The sequence below is a fragment of the Mastomys coucha genome, chromosome X (genome assembly GCF_008632895.1).
Source record: "Mastomys coucha isolate ucsf_1 chromosome X, UCSF_Mcou_1, whole genome shotgun sequence".
NCBI classification, from domain to species: domain Eukaryota; kingdom Metazoa; phylum Chordata; class Mammalia; order Rodentia; family Muridae; genus Mastomys; species Mastomys coucha.
In genome coordinates, this window is record NC_045030.1 from 153,083,282 (window position 1) to 153,105,500 (window position 22,219).

Below are 22,219 nucleotides of genomic sequence, written 5' to 3' on the forward strand. Positions count from 1 at the left end.
GACAGAAAACTGATCTGTGGTCCCTTAGTGCTGAGGGAGAGGAGAGACTCAATAAGCAGATGGTTGGTGAAGTGGATCATGAGGCTAGGGAGCGAACCTAGTTCCTGGCCTGATAATGATGGTGGATTAAATAGAGTGTGCAAAGGCAAATGCAGTTGTTGCACAGGAGACAGTCTGGACTGGAAGTCACATCACTGGAGTCATGTGATGGCTATTAGAGCCAATAATATGGTAAATGTTTGGAGAGCAAACACTAGAATTGTTCATATTTACTTATTATACCTCAAGATACTAGTGGGAGAATGTGTCTAGGGCAAGGAATTGTCTTGATTTTTTTGTTAACATTATTATTATTTTGTGTATGTGTATGTATGGTATATATCAATGTGGTGTGTGTGTGTGTATACATGCTGGTGTGCACGTTGTAGAGGCCAGAAGTCGACTTTGGATGTCTTCTTTGATTGCTCCCCATCTTATTTTTTGAGATAGGCTCTCATGGAACCTGGTTCTTGTCACTTTGGCTCAGTTGGCTGGCCAATGTGCCACCTTGTCTGCCTATCTCTATTTCTATAGGGCTAGGGCTACAGACAGTTCTACTGACCCTAGCTTTTACATAGGTAGTCTGGGCTCAGGTCCTCATATGTGTGTGGTAGGCTCCTTAACAGCTGAGCCATCTTCCCAAATCCATGTCATCATTTTTTATTGGATATTTTCTTTATTTACATTGCAAATGGTATACCCTTTCCTGGTTTCCCTCCTTCCCCGAAACACCCTACCTATCACATCCTTTCTCCCCCTGCTTCTATGAGGGTGTTCCTCCACCCACCCACCCACTCCCACCTCTCTGCCCTCAATTCCCCTACACTGGGGCATCTATCAAGCCTTCATAGGACCAAGGACCTCTCCTCCCATTAGTGAATAACAAGGCCATCCTCTGCTACATATGCAGCTGGAGCCATGTGTACTCCTTTGTTGATAGCTTAGTCCCTGGGAGTTCTGGGGGGTCTGGTTGGTTGATATTGTTGTTCTTCCTATGGGATTGCAAACCCCTTCAACTCCTTCAGTCCCTTCTCTAACTCCTCTGTTAGGGATCCTGAGCTTAGTCTAATGGTTGGCTGCTAATATCCACCTCTATATTTGTAAGGCTCTGGCAGGGCCTCTCAGGAGACAGCTATATCATGCTCCTTTCAGCATGCACTTCTTGGCATCCACAATAGTGTCTGGGTTTGGTAACTGTATAAAGGACGAATCCCCAGGTGGGACAGTCTCTGGATGGTCTTTCCTTCAGTCTCTGCTTCACACTTTGTCCCCATATTTGCTCCTGTGAGTATTTTGCTCTCCTTCTAAAAAGGCCCTGAAGCACCCACACTTTGGTCTTCCTTCTTATTGAGCTTCATGTGGTCTGTAAATTGTATCCTGGTTATTTGGAGCTTTTGGGCTAATATCCACTTACCAGTGAGTGCATACCATGTGTTTTCTTTTGTGATTGGGTTACCTCGCTCAGAATGATGTTTTCTAGTTCTATCCATTTGCCTAAGAATTTCATGAATTCATCATTTTTAATAGCTGAGTTGTGTAATAGCTCCATTGTGTAATGGACATTGTGTAAATGTACCACATTTTCTGTATCCATTCCTCTGTTGAAGGACATCTGGGTTCTTTCCAGCTCCTGGTTGTTATAAATAAGGCTGCTATGAACATGTAAAACTCAGGTGACAGCAGATGCTGACGAGGTTGTGGAGAAAGAGGAACACTCCTTCATTGCTGGTGGGATTGCAAGCTGGCACAACCACTCTGGAAATCAGTTTGGTGGTTCCTCAAGAAATTGGACATAGTACTATCTGAGGACATAGCTATACCACTCCTGGGCATATGCCCAGAAGATGCTCCAACATGTAATAAGGACACATGCTCTACTATGTCCATGTTATCATTTTAATGTATATTTGATCTTATACCTTCTCCCAGGGTATTCTAAATGAATGTGTATAGTTCATCTAATTTCATAGACAGCTACATGTGACTGCTCTTTTTGTTGGAATTCATGGCTCAGAGTTAGATATCCTCTTTCCTTTCTGAGCTTCTCCCTCTCTAATATTTGATCTGGTGATGTTTATCATCACCTTTGTCAGGAACAGGGGGCGTGTTAATGTAATTTCTATTTCTGCAATAAATACCATAGCCAAAAGCAACTTGAGGAGGAAATGATTTATGTAATCTTACACTTCAACATCACAATCCATCACCAAGGAAAGCCAGGACAGGAAGTCAAGTAGGAGTAGAGGTAGAAACCATGGAAGAATGTTGCTCACTGGCTTGCTCTCAATGGTTTGCTTCCTTTTTTTTTCTACGAGCTAGGACTACTTGCCCAGGGGTGATAGGGCCCACAATGGGCTTGGCCCCTCTTTCCTCAATCATTAATCAAGAGACTGTCCCACAGATTTGCTTGCAGGCCATTCTGATAGAGGCACTTCCTCCTGGTGGGTTTTCTCTTCCCAGATATGTATAGGATCAATACAGAGAGGGAAAGTTACAATAGTAAGCAAGAGGAGGTTGGGTGATTGGATCATGTGATTAAGACAGCTCTGGTTGTCAGGAGTCTGGTATTAGGACCACTGAGATATGCAATCAAGTTTAATAATTAGTGTTTTTGCCTGCAGTTGGCTTCTTAAAGTTCTGTGGGGGATGATGCCAAGAACCCTGCTCCTCTCCCCATTTCTCTTCCCCTTCTGTCTCTTTCTTTTCTCCCTAGGGATAACTTGGATGGATTCTCGAATAGAATCATTCTTCACAAAGGAAAAAGTATAATTTATGAAATTTTTTTTTAAAACAAAAGGATCACCTTTTATTTCTTTTAATCCAGTTCTGGGGCACATTTTTTGACAGAGTAAAGCAAACAGATGGCATAGCATACTCTTAATAGTAACATTTTCTTTTAAAATACTGTTCAAGAAAAGAAATGATACCAGTTGTTTTATGCTTGACTTTTAACTTTAAAACAATCTTTGATAACATCACCAGGAGAATAGTGTTTGTTTCTTTTGAATAAATTAGTTTCCTTTGTAATTCACTCTGACTAAAGCATTGTGATAAAAGGTAAGACATTTGGAATTATATACAGTAAGGGAAAAATTACCCAATTTTCTGGAGTGTCTGACATGTCATGAATAAAGATTAAAAACCATGAAATGTAAGAAATGAAAAGGCTGTAATATATATGTTTTATATAAATACACATACCACACATACATACCACATGCGCACACACCATACACACACATACACACACCCTACAACCACACAGTTGTAACAATTTATATTTCCCTTCTGTCTCTCTTGTCTGGTATCTATGTTCAGGTCACTGTAATATTTGAAAGACTCCTGTAACTTAGTATATATACTGTTTTGCTATGCATAACACATGGCTTAAATTAAAAAAAAATTCCTTCTTTCTGCTTTCTATCTTGGCAGTGTGCCAACCTTCTTTCTCTTCTGTCTTACTCTATTTCCTTCTCCTTAACTCATTCTCTGGGTTCCAACCCTTTTATATAGTGGGTTCCTTGGGTGTGTATGTATTTGTCCCATTGGCTTTTATTTATATCTCTATAGAGAGCACAGAAATGATCTGGACCATTGAAATACAGAGATGACCCACTAAACCTTTTTGCAGTATAGCTCTAGTCTGTTGTTAGAGCAACATAGGATGTTATTTTATATTGGTCTTGTTCCCCACTGATCCTTTCTGGAGAAAGTGTTTATAAATTTAAAACTGACTAAACCCAGGCAGCAAGGAGGAAGAGGGGCAAGGATCAGTTGGGTGGTTTGTAGGATCAATCTCTCCATTTACATCATCATAAATTATCAACTGTATTGATCCATTCACATTGATGTATGAACTCATTCTGCAAAAAGCCCAAAAGAAATCGAAAATGGAAAATGATCATTTATTAGAACTGATGAGTGTCAGCTTTGGATTGAAAAAAACCAAAAGCACAGAGATCTGAATGCCTTCCCTTTCAATATTACATGGCCATAGGCCATCAGACCTGGGTGAACCAGCAAGGCTGGGTAACATGGAAAATACCTTGTTCTGTTCAGAAGGTCGGGACAAGACTGGAACTTTTGTGAGGCCAGAAATTCATTTATATATTTTACTGTTCTTCATTCATACTTCTACCTAAGTTTGTTCAGAGACCTTCATGCACGGACATGAGATATCTGTGCATATAGTTCTCCATTTTACCAATAATTATGGATTCTAGTGACATCTTTCTACCTTTTGTTTACTTATCTTAAAAATATTGTGTGTAACAGAGCAGTAGTAGTGCACACCTTTAATCTCAGCACCCAGGAGGCAGAGGCAGGTAGATCTCTGTGAGTTCAAGACCAGCCTTGTCTACAGAGTATCCAGGACAGCTAGGGATACACAGAGAAATCCTCTCTTGAAAACAAAACAAAACAAAACAAAATTACATGTGTGTGTGTTATGCATATAAGTGCAGGTGCCTACAGAGGTAGAGGATGGGATCATATTCCTTGGAACTGGAATTCCAGGTGGATAAATGGCCTGATATGGGTGCTATGAACTGAACCTAGGTCTATGAACTGAACCTAGGTCCTTTTGTAAGAACAGTGTGTACTCTTAAAGGTTAAGCCACCTCTCTAGTCCCTCCTTTCACCTTTGAATGCATGTATCAGTTTCTTCATCTTTACAATTACTGATGAAGTTTCTAATAACTTTCAACCTGGTAGCCATTCCTAGCTTCTGTTCCTGTCTCCATTGGAGCATAGCCAGCACAGCAGATCATGACTATGGTGCTGTTTGTAGTTCTCAAAACATTTTAACCCGTGTGCCCTCAGTCTGGTCTATTAAGCACTTTGAAATGTTCCAGAGCTTGAAGGTCCCACTCCTCATCTTGCAAACTCTTCACAGTGTCTACGGGAAGGAACATTAAGATGTTGTGCTACCCATGTTTGTTGACTCAATTGTGTGTCTACACGGCCTGTCCGAATCTTTTGGAGAGTGTTGGAGATTTCTGGTTGCTTACTAGGACCGTTTAATTGTGAGTTTTGGCTGAGAAATGAAGTTAAAATGGTGTTTCTGCTTTTGATAAAGCACCCATTTTTACTTACTCCATAGCAGTGGAAGCTTCGCCACACACTCTCCACTCTGCTTCATTGTACATGGCTGGGCAGGGAGTGAAATGTGCATCCTGTTTGCATTCTGCTCTGCACTCCTCAGAAGGCTGTCTCAAGAGGACTTCCACACCATCTCCATGTTTATTGGGTGTGGAATAACATTATTCATGGGGAATTGGATTGAATTGCTATGTGCCAATCCAGTCCCTCAAGCTTGTTAGATGAGAGCTGGGGATGGGTTGGTAAGTAATATGTTTCCTTTAGCATATTTACTATTTCAAACTAAAGCTATATGAGACACATAAGAAAGAAGCAAGAAGGAGCTTAAATAGGCATGCATGTATACATATTCAGAGCAGTATTTGCAGTAGACAAAAGATGTCTGTTCAAGGATGAATAGATAAACAAAATATGTCTGATACATGCAATTAAATAGTGTTCGGTCTTTAAAGGGGAGGAGATTCAGATACCTGCTACAGCATGGATGAACTTTGAGGGCATTCTGCTAGGTGAAATAAGTGAGCCCCTAAAGACACACATGAAATGATTCTGTTTATATGAGGTGTCCAGATTAGTCAAAATCATGGAGGTATGAGCCAGAATGGTAATTCCTAGGACCTGGTGTCAGAATGGGAACTTACTGTTTAGTGGCTGATTTTGAGTTTCAGTTTTGGAAAATGGAGGGGAAAGACTCATAGATAGATGGTAGTAAAGACACAAGAGTGGGAATGTACTTAGTATTAAAATGTATAAAGAAAATGACTAGAATGGTAACCTTATCTAATATATCCATTACCATGGAATCAGTGGTAGCATGAACATTCAGTACCTGTCTATTCACTATCACCAGCTAAGAAATTTTGTCAACGATTATAATTTCATGTTTCTTTCATGTTCTTCTTATGGCATTGCTTATGTCATGGGAGGAGGTAAGGGTGACGATGGTGAGAGAGTTCTGTGCTAGGAGAGATGTCCTAGGTCCTTGTTTGTGTTAGGTACCTAAAGTAAATATACTACTAGTAGAAAGCTAGTAACTTTGTTTTGAGTCAGGAGCTCATGCAGTCCAGGCTGGCCTCAAACTTGGTTTGTAACCAAGGATAACCTTAGATTTCTGATTCTCTTGCATCTGTCTCCCAAGTGCTGAGATTACAGAAGTGCTTCATAATGACTAATTTATGGGGTGCAGGGAATCAAAACTGGGGCTTCATGCATGCTAGGCGAGCATTCTTACCATGTCAATAGAGCTATAGTCCTGGTTCTATTAAATTAATCCTTTTTATGTCTTTTAAAATTAGTGTTTTAAGGAGGTTAGGAGATAGCTTAGTTGATAAAGTGCTTACCATGCAGACATGAGGACTTGAGTTTGTATCCCCAGCCCTTATATAAAAGCCAGGCTCGCCAGTCCCAATGCATACATCTACAGAACAACTCCTGTACTGAGGACTCATGGAATGTTGAGGAAGAGGGAGGCCAAAGGATCATAAGAGCTAAAGGATCAGGCAGTATGCTGAAAGACTATATCTTTTAATAATATTAGAAACTACCACCATAGAGTCTCACCAACCTGACTGCCCAAATGTGACTGAACAAAGACAACACCACTAGACATATAAAAATGAACAGGGTAAGATCACAAGGTCTCAACCCTACACAAAGAGCTACAGACAAGTAAGATATGCTCAGAGTGGGAGAACTAGTCTTCCCCAGGGAAGAGCACACCAATCGGTTATCCAGTGCTAAATGGTCAGCCCTGAAAAGATAGACATATAAGTAAAAACATATAAACTGAGCAGGTTATATTTGGGAATATATATGTATATATGTACACATGTAATAACAGCTAATTTTCATTAGAGGCCATGGGTTTGAAAGAGAGCAAGAAGGGGGTCTATGGGAAGATATGAAAGGAGGAAAGGGAAGGGAGAAATGTTATAATTATACTCTTAAAAAGTATATGGGCGCCGGGCAGTGGTGGCGCACGCCTTTAATCCCAGCACTTGGGAGTCAGAGGCTAGGCGGATTTCTGAGTTCAAGGCCAGTCTGGTCTACAGAGTGAGTACCAGGACAGCCAGGGCTACACAGAGAAACCCTGTCTCGAAAAGCCAAAAAAAAAAAAAAAAAAAAAAAAAAAAAAAAAAAAAAAAAAAAAAAAAACAACAACAACAAAAAAACACAACAACAACAACAGTATATGGGCAGCACACATTGTAGTTAATGAGTTTAAAGAAAGAAAGAGGACATAAAGTTGTGTGAGTAGGGAAGGGAAGGATCTGGGAGAAGCTAGGGGAGGGAATGAAGAAGATCAAAATACATCTCAGGTGGGGACCCTAGCTCCTAAGCTGCTGCTGCTCACATGCAGGACAGTCTACTGTCCCTCCTCATGTAGACTTCTCTAGAAACACTGCCACAGACACAGACCAGAGATGAGTTTCCATTGAGTATTCTGTCAAAACGACAAAGCTTGACCATCACATCCCTTTGGGTCTAGGCTCTGGACTGCTGTATTTACTTGCAAAGAAATTTTCTTAGGATCCTATTCTTGAGAATCTAGAATTTAAGAAGTAAGTAGGTGCTGGGCAGCATGGCAAGCTGAAGAGAGCTTTAGACACTGGGTCTGGGCTGTTCCTTGCTGGCAGGGCTGGGGGTAGGGGCAGGATGAGGACAGATGTTTGAGAGGGATGTCACGTCTAAGCTGATGATTCAGTCTTAGCAATGCTTCTTGTTCTTCCTGTTAAAAATATCAAAAACAAACAAATAAAAATCTCAGTCTCTAATTTAGACCATTTTTATGTCTTATAGATCAGGCAAGCAGATTGTCCCATGGGCCTAATGTGGCAAAATCTGCCCCCCTTTTTAAATAAATAAAGTTCTATTAGACTTGGACCTAGACAGAAATTGGTATAGTATGTACAACTGTTTGCACTACAACAGCAGTTGTGTACCTTGGTCCACAGAGCCTCAGGTAATCTCTGGCCCTTTGCAAATCACATTTGCCAACCTCTCTGTTGGAAAAACTCAATTCCTGCTGTCCAGAAAGTTTACTTTTGCAATACACTCACGCACACACACACACACTCATACACACACACTCATGTGTAATATAGAGACAACTGTATAATCTGGCCTGTTGAAGTAAAGACATTTAACTGTTTAAAAATTATTTAAGTGCTGACAAAAATAGTATTGTTGTGAAGATAATTGTACATTTATTTTTGTCCTTTTTATGTTTTTCTCTGTTGTTCCTTTATACTGTTCCACGAAGGAATCTTCACTGCTTTTCTAGCCTTAAGACTTCTAGATTGACACTTCCTAGATGCACAAATTCTAAATTTACACTCTCCATGACACTCTGTTCCCTCCTTCTGAGGGGTAAAGGTACAGATCAGTTGGGAAAACTGAAAAGTCTGAATGTGCATTACCATTTTCTGAAGCGCACCTTTGTGTCTTTCCTGTACTTATAAGGAAACAGGTGTTGTTTAAAGAAAGGGGAAAAGTCTGTTTGCCTTGTAGTATGTACATGCTGAGGAAACAGCTTCTGAGAACCCTTCACTGCTCATGAAAGACAAGAAGACAACAAAGAAGGTGGGAGAGGGTGATAGGAAAGCAGAAAGGTAGCCCTGTGGTGGAGGACAGATGCAGGACCCCATTTTAACCCACAACTGGAGAAGAAAGGGAGCCAGCTGAAGATGGGGGAGGGGATGACAAATGAGAATAAAATGTAATGACTCATCTGAGTGAAGATTGGGGAAACCCATTCCTTTGTATGTTAATCTAAAAACTTAATGAAAACCCCCCAAAACAAACAAAAAAACCCTCCACTTCATTCACAACCAGCCCTTTTCTTTCATCTTCAAGCCTCATTCAGTTGCTTTGATGCCCTCTCTGTTCTTTGTGCTATCACCCTAGGGTCTTGGAGGAAACCTATTTGCAGCCCTAAAGGAAGCCCCAAGTTCTGCATGGTTTTGTTACTCTGACCAGCACAACTAGATGCTCCATCCAACAGCTTTGGTGCTTTATCATTTAGTCTACACTGTTATTTTCTTTCTCTTTGAGTTTGTATATATTTTTAGATGCATCCTAAATGTTCTTAGGTAGGCCCAGTGTAAAGAATAATCTCCAGCCCCTCCCCCTACTCATACTTCATGGGAAACATCTGGTTCCCGATTATCTCTATCAGCTACTATCTATCTCTGCAGAGTTACATTGATATAAGCTCTAAGAAGCTGTGGGTATCCAGTAAGGAAAAGGGTTAATTGCATATGAGACAGGCATACACATTGATATCCTTTTGTTTTTGTTTAAGAACAGGGTTTTGTTCTGTGTGATCCTCCCTCTTCATCTTATTGTGTGCCAAGAAACATGGCAGTGTTTTGTTTTGTTTTTAGGCACAGATGGGGGAATCCTACTGTTCATTTTTTAATTGTAATATTTTTATTAGATTAGATAGAATCTTAAAAGTCTTTTGGTATCAGTCCACTTAGATTTATACCATTTCTTTAATGGTCTATGTAGAGTATACCTATGATTTAACTAATTGGTCCCCTAATAGGAGGACATTTAGGATGTTTCTGATTTTTTTCACTGTTTTGAATAATTTAGTAGTAAATATTTTACACACATCCATCTATATCTGTGGTGGTTAGTTTTTTGTCAACTTGCTACAAATCATAGTCACTTGAGAGAAAGGAACCTCAATTGAAGAATTGAGGCCATCAGATTGGCCTGTGGGCATGTCTGTGGGACATTTCTTTGATTAATGTTTGATGTAGGAGGACCCAGCCCACCTAGAGGGATGCTATTTTTGGGTCCTGGGCTGTATAAGAAAGCAGGCTGGGCAAGCCAGTAAATGTTACTCCTCTATGGCTTCTACTTCAGTTCCTGCCTCCAGGTTCCTGTCTTTACTTGATGATGGACTCATAGGATATAATAAATCCCTTTCCAAATTGCTTTTGGTCAGTGTTTTATCACTGCAACAGAAAACAAAGATATTATTCTAAGTGAGTTATCTAGAATATAACTTCTTAAAAGTGGAATTATAATTTTTAGATTTTTTTTTCCTGAAAGAAGTAGGCCTTTGGTCTCTGCTGAACTTACTGTCTCTAAAACCCTTTACAGTCTAGTGATACCATAGAGATAAGGCCTTGATGGTAGTCAGGCAGTTCCTCTAGCAAATCCTGCTGTAAGTATTGAAATAAACTTTCTTTTCTTTGTTTATTTCTTTGCTTGTTTCTTTCTTTGGTGGATGATGTTTATTCCACTATCTGACAGGCAGCAGAGATCCCCATGCTGAGAATGACAATCCTGCTAAATAGGGCCAAGAGCCACAGGTTTGTGAAGCCCTATAGGTACACAGAAGCCCTGAAATCTCTTTGTTCCCAAGGGAATGGCAGGCATATAGTGCTTTCTAGAATTTCAGTAGATAGGAAAGGGAATGATGGGTTGGACTGAGTTGCATGGGGGCAGTGGCAATTGTCAGCATGAAAATTAGCTGTTTTGGTCTCCTTGGAAGAAGGGAGCATGACCATTGCGCTTGGCTTTGACAAAAAGTGCCATATGACAGAGTGATCCCTCATTAGCTACTGACCTGAGTAATAAGAAGACACTTGGCAAGTGGCCTCATGAACACTTGCCCATGAGGCTATTTTAGATCACAATTCATGAGGTCACCTGAAGTGGTTCTTTGGTTGTAGCATGCATCTCCCTGACCTATGAGACATTCCAGTGAACATATTCCAACTGTTAGGTTTACTCTTTTATTTGATAAAACATTCTTCTTTTGGGTTTCCTTGGAAACCACAATTTTGAAAGCAGGAATTGAAGATTCTTCACTAGTAAAACCTATAGACCCTCTCATAAAGGTGCTGTTTATAAATTAATTGAATCTATAAGATTACAAAGGAAACCAGCCACATCAATGTAGTTATCTAAATACTGCAGAAACATATGTAATGAGTGCTCTTTGTTGATGTGTTAAAAAATAAGATCCCAGTGTGCCTAGAAGGGAATCCATGTAAATGAAGTAGAGATGAGTGTAAATGACATTTCAAAAGAACTGCAGTTGTGGACTGAAAATGTCTGTGATGAATAGGAAAGAAAGAAACATTCACAGGTGCTGCCAGTCTCCATGTAGTGTGTTGCCTTTGTTTATGGGGATAATAAAAAGCCTCATTTTACCTAGAGGATGGTACCATTTTTCTTCCTGTCTAAGTTTATTCATTTATTAGTGCTAAAGATGGTTGTGGACATGCTGTGTAAGTGCCCATCACTGAGCTGCATTCCAAGCCCCTATCCAAATTTCGAATTTCCCTGAATCACTTGTAAGAAAATTCAATTACATTTATTTATGTGTGTCCTGGTAGTGTGCTGAGCCAGTACATGTGTGTAGAGGTCAGCAGTTAACTTGAGGGAGTAAGTCCTCTGTTCTTCTATCGCATACTTCCTGGGATTAGAACTCAGGTCCACCAGCTTGGCAGTAAGCACCTTTACCCACTAAGCCATCTCTTTGGTGACAGACCACCTTGTTTCTGTTCAAATACTCCAATTGAAGGACCTCTGTTTATGTGACCCTCTTAGATTCCAAGGAGTGGGTTGTGAGGCTTTAAGTCTTTATTGGTTTAAAAAAATTCATCAGCACCTAGGTCTCCCTCACTCTCTGGATCCTACTTCTTTATTCTGATAGGGATTAGAAGAGAATCCATGTTAAAAATGAGTCAGTTTTAAAACAAAAGCAAAAAACAAAAAACAAAAAACAAAAAAAAAAAACAAAAAAAAAAAACAACCCCCAAAAAACGTTGTCACTACTCATGGCATAGATCTTCCTTTCCTCCAGGAGATGCTTATGTGGGACTTTCTGTCACCCTCTCAGTCATCTTCCTACCACAGTGCCATTTGTTGGTAGTTTAAAAACTGGGACATTCTCGATTTGATTATGATATTTTCCTCTCAGCTTCTCTGAGACTCAGAAAGAGATAGAGATCCCAGAAAATCTCTGGGATTTTTCTAGATGCCTTTCACAATTTTAAAAATGTTCATCTTTTCTATTGCCTCCTCCTCTGTGCCTCCATCCATCTCCTCCTCCTCCTCCTCCTCCTCCTCCTCCTCCTCCATTTCATACCCTCCTCCTCCTCCTCCTTTTCCTCCATTTCTTACCATAAATGTTTGGTGTCTGAGAGAAAACATTTGTCAGCAGCAAAGACTGAAAACACCTTAAAATATGTTGGAGGGCAGAGTATTGGGGAGAAGGGAGAGGTCTTGCTTATGCCTAACAAATAACATAAATTCGAACCTTTCTTCAGTTTTTCCTTTAAAATTCTGTATTCTCATTTCGCTTGAATGACTCTGCATGGAGCATTTAAAAGTAGATCAAACAGAACTCTATAAATATGTTGAGTTCTTTTGGGCATTTTGCCCAAATCAGCCTTGCTAAAGCAGAGAAGAGCAAAGTGCTTTAATATGTTGGATTTTCTTCCCTGCAAAAATCCAGAATTCTTTTCCCAAAGACTAGCTGCCTAGGCTGAGGAAGCCTTCGGGAAGTAGCCTCTTGAGTGGGAGGTGCACTGAAAGGCTAAAGCCAAGGCCTGAAAGTCGCTAGAGGCAAGCAACAGAACTGGTGTGCTTAGAGACCTCGCTGATTAGATTTTCTCAGTATGATGCCTTTATGTCTCTCTGATGGGAAAAAAAGGCTGGTGAAAAGAAAATTGGTTGAGCTGGTATAGGTAATTTAACAAAGCTGCTTTCTACTCAATATTTGAATGTAAAACCAAATGTTACAAAGGATGGAGTCAAGTAAAAGGAAGCCCTCCTGTAAAGTAGGTTTCTGCCTATCACACCCATGTTGTACACAAGGAAACTGATGTCAAGAGCCTGCAGTAGTTGCACGTGGAGCCCTCTGGCTCTGTATCTTCTGTCTTTTGAGTTGCAGGTGTGTTTGACATGACCATGATGCTTCCAGTGTGAACTATGTATCTATGAGCAGGAAAATGACAGCTCATATTGGCCTTTCACAGTCTTTTACATACCATTTTTATAAGATAATTGAGGTGGAAGATTTTTCATAAGTTCTCCATCTCCATGACACCAGAATTATAGATGTGTTTTTTCAAAAGATTTATTTATTTTATGTGTATGAGTACACTGTAGCAGTAAAGATGGCCGTGAGCTATCATGTGTGTGGCTGCTGGGAATTGAACTCAGGACCTCTCCTGCCCCGCTCACTCTGGCCCTGCTAGCTTAGATGTGGTTTTTAAACATCAGAGTGTAGCATGGTGTAGTCTATAGTCCCTAGAATGGACAGCCAGAAGGATCAGGAGTGCAAGATCACCTTTAACTGCATAGCAAGTTCCAGATCAGAAGGACTGGACTGTGTCAAACCCTGCCTTAAAAGCAAATAAACATTAAAAGATATGTAAACAAACAAAAACCAGGACATATCAAGCAAAATTGTTAATTGCAGAACGTCAGTTCCTTTCTATATTCTTCTGGCAACTCAGTTTTTTTCTGCCAATTGTTTTTTAGGAGGTGCGTATGGTGTCTCACGTAGCCTAGGCTAGCCTTGAACTTGAGATATAGTGAAAGAAGACCTTAAACTCCTATCTTCCTGCTTCCACATTCTGAGTGCTAGGATTACAGATGTGTACTATCACACCCATTTTTATGTGATGATGGGGCTTGAACCAAGGGCTTCATGCATGGTAGGCAAGCACTGTACCAACTAAGTTATATCCACAGTGCCTAATCAGCCGACTTTAAAACTATTTCCAGTGGTATTCTTAAACGGGGTATCCCAATCTGTAATTTCTAGGGCTGAGGAGGGGCCAGATCCTGGAGTTGTATTCTTCCTCTTTTTTCTAGATACACAGCACCTGGGCCCACATACTGAGTTATGAGTGGGTATTTGTGAAGAAGTAGAATCATCATAGCCATAATAAGATATATGTGGGAGTTTGGTAAATGAGTCAAATTTATTGAAAAAGGTGAACACAAAAAAGCCAAGAGGTGTCATGGAAAGTGTGCAGACAAACTGATGACAAACTGATGCTTTCAAATAAGGAAAATACAATGGAGCAAGAACAAAGCAGAGGTGGTTCGAGAAACACAGAAAAGTGTCCTCATGTTGTGTTCAAGTTTTTTCTCTTCCTCTCTTTGCCTCCCATTCTGTCTTAGGATTTTCATTGCTGTAAAGAGACACTATGACCATGGCAAACCTTTTAAGGGAAAGTATTTAATTGGGGCTGGCTTACAGTTTCCGAGGTTTAGTCCGTTATCAACTTGGCAGCACACAGGCAGACAAGGTGCTGGAGAAGTAGCTGAAAATTCTACGCCAGGATCCAAAGGGCACAGGAAGAGACATTGGGCCTGGCTGGAGCATTTGAAACCTCAAAGGCCTCCCTCTGGTGACACACTTCCTCCAGCAAGGCAACACCTCCTAATCCTTCTCAAGTAATGCCACTTCCAGATGGCGAAGCATTCATATAAATATGCCTATGGGGGCCCATTCCTATTTAAATCACCACAACTTTCCTCTTTCTCTTTCTCTCACTCTTTTCCCACTCCTTCTCTCTCTTCCCTGTCTTTCCCTCTCCCTTTCTCTTCCTTCCCTTCCCCTTCTTTGTCTCCCTTCTCTCTCCCTATCCCCTCTCCCTGTCCTACCTCCCTCTCTCCCCTCTTTCTTTCTCCTTTTCTCTCTCTTCCCTCTTCTCTTTCTTCTCTCCTCCACCTCCTCTTCCTCCTCTCTCTTCCGCCTTTTTCTCCCCCTCCTCCTCCTCCATTCCCCTTTCCCATCTCTGTTATTATAAAAACATGAGTGAGTAAGCAGGCTCAAAAGATAGGCAGGGATTCCCCCTGTCCTCTACAGGGAGGGCCTGGCCAAGTAGATGGAGAGGAATCAGGTCAAGGAAAACAATCTTGGATTGGCCCTAATGGAATCTTGTTGCCTCCTTAGGACACTAACATCAGTATGATTGGAATACTGACTAGTATGCGCTATAGATGTAGAGCTCTTTGAGCTCACGTCTCCTGTTTTCTTAATGGGTTTCTTGTCATAGGGTGGCCAGTACCCCCTTGTCATTCAGTCCATGAAATAAATGCATCTTTTTGTCTGATTCAATTAGTACTTATTTACTTGTGAAATAGGAACTTGCCATTAATGTAATTTAAGCATGTTCAGCATGTTAAGCATCTATGAAGATGAGCTTCACAGAACAAGGTAATTATTTTAGCAGCTAACTGATGTTGTTTGAAATGAAACCTATTTCAGCATATTATATGTTCTTTGTAAAATCAAATTGATATGCAAACACACTTAAATGAATCTTTATGCCCCACTCCCAACTATTATTATTACTTGCTTACACAAACATGTCTGTATACATATGCATTCTTTTTTCCCATTATTTATTCACTTTATATCCCTCTTACTGCCCCCTCCCCAGTCACCCCCTCCCTGAATTTCCCTTCTCCCCTTCTCCTCTGAGTGGGTAGGGTCACCCCTGGGCATACCCCCATCCTGATATATGAAGTCTCTGAGAGGCTAGGTGTATCCTTTCCCACTGAGGCCAGACAAGGCAGCTGAACTAGAAGTACATATCCCACACATAGGCAACAGCTCTTGATATAGCCCCCACTTCAGTTGTTCAGGACCCACATGAAGACCAAGCTACACATCTGCTACATATGTGCAGGGGGCCTGGATCCAGCCCGTGCATGTTCTTTGGTTATTGGTTCAGTCTCTGGGAGCCCCCAAGGGTCTAGATTACTTGACTCTGTTGGTCTTCCTGTGGAGTTTCTAACCTCTTTGGGGCCACAATCCTTCCTCCTATTCTATAAGAGTCCCCAAGCTTCAACCACTGTTTGTCTGTGGGTCTTTTATATGTATTCTTTCACTCATGGGATTGTATTAGGTCCTCACAGATTGATGACTGAATGGATTAATTTATCTGACAATATACATTTGTTGAGTTCATATTCCATGTGAACCTGGGTGATCAGGCTAAGTAAGATAATATGTATCCATATGATATTTGGTCTTTTGATAGTAATGGACACATTTTCACATCATTATTCATGGAATGCTTTGTATTTAATTACTAAATATGTCATGATTTATTCAGGCCCTCCCCTCCTAGTGGACATTTAGGATGCTTTACATGTATATCTCTGAGCTATTAGAAACGTTGCTGCCCCAAACCTTCTTAAATGTATGTTCTGGCTATCTAAAATAAATATTTTCTGTCTTTTGGAGGACCTATGTGTGATTTCTTGTTGATAGAAATCTCTGTTCTACTGTTTATTATGAATAATTGTAAGTGGACTGTAAATTTGTAAGAGAAAACAGAAATAGATTATTATATAAGTTTGCGGAGGCTTTGTGCTACATGCTGGTGGAGAATGAGTGACCTCTCACACAATACCAACACTCCAATGTCTGCCCTGTTTCCACCCCCATAGTGTCAACAATTCAAGATGCCACTTAAATTTTTTCCTTTTCTTTTTAAAGAGGATGTTACTAAGCAGCCCTGGCTGGCTTAGAAGTAACAATGTAGACGAAGCTGACCTTTAGCTTGCAGCAGCCCCGTCTCTGTCTCCAGACTGCTAGGATTGGAGGTATGTGCTGCTGTGTTCAGCGAGGCCATTGTGTTTTACTCAGACATATAGTAGGTTCCCTGTTTAGCACCACAATGAAGCATTATCTCTCCTTTTCTCCACCATTCCTGTCCTTATAGTGCTTCTTAGTCTGTCTGGGAATTTGCCTTCACAAAACTATGACCCATAGGTAATATGCATTGTAAGTATTCATTAGTTGATTGGTCATTTGTCACATACACTCTGGACTATATGCTGGGCATCAAGGATAAGTAAGATGGGGGTCATTGGCTCCAAAGGAGGCAGCAAATTTCATCAACTGATGATGGTACTATGGATATCTAAATTCTTGATTGTATTAGCCTTTCTTACCTGGTATAGTATTTCTTCCACTATATCTTAATGCTTTAAGTCTGTACTTCCCTTCTCTTGGGCCATTCAAATGATTTAGGGCTATCTCTTCAAAGCATTTCCCACATCTCTGATACTAGCTACCTTCTTCTGAATTGTTTTCCTTATCACCTCGTATAACATGCTTCCCTATCCAGGGATTTTTCTCTAAATTCTCATGGTCCAAAAATGAAATCCTTATACTTGACACCAAGAGTGCCCCACCAAGAATCTGTCTTATTCTTCCTTCTTAAGTGTATCTTGGATTAATACCTAATTCACATGCCTTAGATAAGTTAAATAGTCTTTCACTGCTTGTCCCCAAAGGTGCGGTCAACACCTAGAACTTCATTGGATTGGTATGAGGAATTGAGGGAGGGCACTTAGGCCTTGAGGGGGAATACATCACTTAGATGTTACGTACTCATTTCCTTCATAACCAGCTCGGTGAAGTTGGTTTTCCTTATATAATGATTGGCTCTGTCTGTCTCCATTATTACCTTCTAAAGCTCAAAGGCCATAAGAGATGAATCCCCATGGCTTTTACATTTTTCTCTTGGGACAAAGTGAGGGCTAGTATAGCTTTCACTGTTTTCTTCACAGCCATTGTCTTTGAAGTAGCATGCAAATGGATTTCCTGGTTTCTGCCACACAAAGCTGTTGACTGTTTATACCCCTTAGAAAACAAAGCAGGCTCATCTCTGGGGACTACAAGGTACTGGCAGTGCTGATTACACACTCCATAGTTCCTTCGCAACAGTCCAGTTGCAGCCCAGAGGGCTTTACAAAGAAAGACCTAGGTAGTCTCTTTTGTTCTGGAGTCTGCTTGCCTTCTAAAGTGCCCTTCTCTTACTCTGGGATACACCACATTCAAACAATCTGATAAGTGGCAGTATTTCTAATAGAGAGCATGATGCAGAGTCCACACCTTTTCCCTTTCATAGTCACTTGATGCCCAAAGTGCCATGTTTAGTTTATATTGCTTTTCCACCCTGTGATAAGAAGTCTGCCTTCTTATATAGAAGCTCCCACTTTAAGGGCAGCTTCTTCAAGAAGCCTACATGCTGCTCATTAACTTGGGGAGTTATTGGAACCCCCACTTCTCAGATTATCAGCTAGTATCTGATAATGCTTCATGCCAAATAATTTTTCTTCATCCTCTTTGTATTAGTCAGAGTTCTCTAGAGTCACAGAACTTATGGTAGTCTCTATGTACTAAAGGAATTTATTGATGACTTACAGTCTGTAGTTCAACTCCCAACAATGGTCGGCAGCAGCTGTGAATGGAAGTCCGAGGATCCAGCAGTTGCTCAGTCCCACAAGGCAAGCAGATGAAGCAGAGAGAGCCTTCCTTCTTCCAGTGTCCTTATATAGGTCTCCAGTAAAAGGTGTGGCCCAGATTAAAGGTGTGTGCTACCACACCTTTAATCCCAGATGATCTTAAACTCATAGATCTATCTTAATCCTCTGGGAATCATAGCCACTATACCTCAAGATCTCCATGCCAAGATTCAGGTCGGAAACTTGTATCTCTCAGCCTCCAGAGTAGGGCCATGTGAGCCTTCTAATTCTGGATTGTAGTTCATTTCAGATATAGTCAAGTTGACAACCAGGAATAGCCACTACACTCTTGTTCCCAGGAGTACATCTTCAGAACTTAGAACTCCTTAGTTTAACTGTACCAAAGGCCTGTGAAATAAATCCACCATGGTAGGGTTCACCTGGGTTATATGTTAGGATAGTACTGTCAGGTATTTAGTCATATGACTTCTCTTCCTTGTTGGAGAAGATGCTCAACATAGCACCACAGTAACATAGTAATAACAGAAAAGTCCCATTTGACTTGATATTCTTTGAACAATACATCTGTTTAGATGTATGTCCACATTGGCTGCATGTTAGTGTCACCCAGAGAGCATCCAAAAATTCAGATGCCCAGACTACATTTTAAACAACTGGTATCTGAATTGCAGGAGGTGGGGTCCCAACATTTGATATTTTTCTCTTTTTTCCCCTCAAAAATTTGTTCATACAAACTTCAAATCACAAAAAAGCTAACAACATTGATATACTCACCTAGATAATCCAGTTGTTACCCTCTTTTTCTTTTTCTTAAATAAGTAAGTTACAAACATCAGGTCACTGTCCCTAAATACTTCAGCATATATTTGTGAAAAATCAAAGGCATTGTGCTGTATAACTGTAATAGAATTAACATGTTCAGAAAAAGTAACATTAATCTAAAATAATTATTTAGAATTAACCCAGACTCAGTTTTCCCCAGTATTCCCCATAATGCTAATCTTTAAAAGCATCAAGAACCAAATTATAGACCACGCATATATCATGTCTTTTAAAAGTTTACATATAATGTTTATGTATATTTATGGGATACCCTGGGTTTTTTTTAGTCTTTGTTCTGTTTTCTTTTAAAATGGACTTTTACCCCTCACATCATATATTCTGATATTGGTTTTCCCTCTACTACTCCCAGTTCTTCCCCATCTCTCTTCTCATCTGTATCCTCACTCTTTCGGTCTCTCATGAGAAAACAAACAAGTATCTAAGGGATAATAATAATAATATAAAACAAAAACAAACAAATTGGAATAGAGCACAACACCAAACAAGAAAAAGAGCCAAAGAAAAAGCACAAAATTTGCATATCACATATATACACGTGTTCTCTCTATCTCTCTCACAAACACTTAGAGAAAGAGAGAGATTTGTACATACAGGAATCCCATTTGTGGGAAATCAGATTTGTTTTTTATTTTGTGTTTTGAGAGTAGTTTCTTACCTGTCAGAAATATTTTGTGACAGACTTTAATAAAAGGAAAAAAAATAGAACAGTTTTTGTCCAACTGTAGTTCCTTACTTTGGTTTCCTGATGGCTAGATTGTAGCCAATGTTTATGCACAGTGTTCAGTAGTTGCAGCTGGTCAGGAGTCATGTCAGCTTACTTCTTGATTGGTGAAGCAATCAAGCGGACCTGTTGGGTTTTTTTGTTGTTGTTGTTGTTGTTGTTGTTTGGGGTTTTTTGTTTTTTGTTTTTTGTTTTGTAATTAAAGGTAATTTGAGGGAGGTACCTGGATGCTCTGTAAGTAACCCAGTCACCCAGTTTCTTCAGGAGACATTGATTCTTCTCAGAATCAAGTTTCCCTGATATCTACAAAATGGAAATCATGTGTGTTTACATTGCTTTATGTTATTAGTCAATATTCTTTTGTTACAGAAAGAGCTTTTGCTTCTCACTCCTTAACTCTCTAGTCGTATCTACCTGTCTATGTAGCGTGCTACCTGTTGGAACAAGTCAGACAAATTGTAATACACTCCTCAGTACATGATCTCCTGGTCCCTTGGGTGCCACGGGAAGGCCTACAAAGCTTATGCTTGTGGTCTTTCATCAATTTTGATGCATCTGGTATTTTCTTTTTTCCAGCACTGAATGAAAACATTTTCTGTGGAGATCTAGTTCCTCAGGGACTGCCATTTAGGAAGGCATCAGTAGTTTCCTGAAAGGTCCCAGAGAGATGGTAGTGTGTAGCCAGGGCTGAGAATCAATGGGTTCACATCCTCCAAGGAGTGATTGTCTGTTCCTGTGAGGTGTTTTTCTATTATCTATAATTTGTGCTACTGAGTCATTACCTCCGGTTTAGATTTTTGTGAGCATTATCATGTGGAGAAACAGCAAGTTTCTGACCCTACCACCGAACTTATGTTCAATAGGTCTGCCCTGTACGTTAAGATCCTGGTACATATGGTTCCTGGAAAAATCTAGGAAAAATGCCTGAAGTAAACCTGGAAATGGGAAACTGGGGACTTCTAATTTTCCTCTTTGACTTTACTTTAGCAGTACTTTCTCTTTTATAATTTGGTTACTAAGTAGCTCTCTGTGTCTTTCTGTCCCTTTCTGTCTCTGTCTCTCTGTCTCTCTCTGTCTCTGTGTCTCTCTGTGTATGTCTCTGTGTCTCTGTCTCTGTCTCTCTCTCTTTCTCTTACAGGCATGTGTTAATGTATCACACCAAGGCTGTTTGCATGCGAAGCAAGCACACTAATAACAGAACTATATCCTCAGTACCCAAATAGCAAATAATTTAAGCCTTTATAGTTTCCTGCTGTTGGGAAAGATGTGAACTCTCAAAAAGTAGATTTTGTGAGTGTCAGATATTATCAGTTGACCCAAAGATTTTCTGCTCATGATGTTACTTGTTATATTTTTGTGGCCAGTGAATAGATTTGGTCTAGTGAAACTTTCACATGCCACAAGACTGTAGGATGAAGGGTCTAAGACATCAACGTGTGCCTCATTCTGGGACTGGAGTCATGGTATGGTTTCTAATTTCAGCAACTTCAATCTTAGAATATACTGTAATGTCTCCCGATATAACTGGTGCATTTCTTTTATGTGGGGGTCCTATAGGCCAGTTCCTAGTCCCTGCTGAAAAGTTTTGTGATTTGGGTCTTTTCACTTTCTGGTTTTAACTCTTAGCCATGTACTATGCTAGTTCATACAGTTATTATTATTATTAATTATTTTGGAGTATGTAGTGTATATGTGGGGGTGTGTAGGGGTATGTGTAGCTTTGTAGAGTCAGTTTCCCCTTCTACCTTTATGTGGATTCTAAGGATCAAAATACTTTTACCCACTGGACCATTTCTCTGACCCCTATACATGATTCTTTCTGAAGCTTCAACATAGAGCTGAGATTTATTTTAAGAAGAGCCAGCTGGACGGGCAGCAGCATCTTTAGAATGATGTCACCAGGTTTGAATACAAAGCCTTCTATTTATAAGCTATAAAGCCTCTGGTAAAATAATTGATTGCTACGTCTTCCTCAAATTCATTGTTTATAAAAAGAGAGCCAGTAATCTACCTAGAGATCAATCTAGAAACGAAATGGCACAATACAGGTAATGTACCTAATAGTCTTAAGCATTGAGTATAAGTGCTCAACATATGTTAGCTGGTGTTATTTTATTAACCAAGTTTGTTAGGTTAGTTCTAGTGAGAAACTTGAGGTTGAGCCTGCTTTGCTATATGTCTGTACCCATGTTCTTGCATTTGGGCACATATTTATGCATGTGTATTTTAGGGCTACCATGCTAT

General features: G+C 40.1%; 1 protein-coding gene across 1 annotated transcript in view; it reads left to right on the forward strand.

The window, feature by feature from the left end:
- Positions 1 to 22,219, forward strand: part of Sh3kbp1 (SH3 domain containing kinase binding protein 1) — a 359,863-nt gene that overhangs the window by 146,154 nt on the left and 191,490 nt on the right. The window lies entirely within an intron of this gene.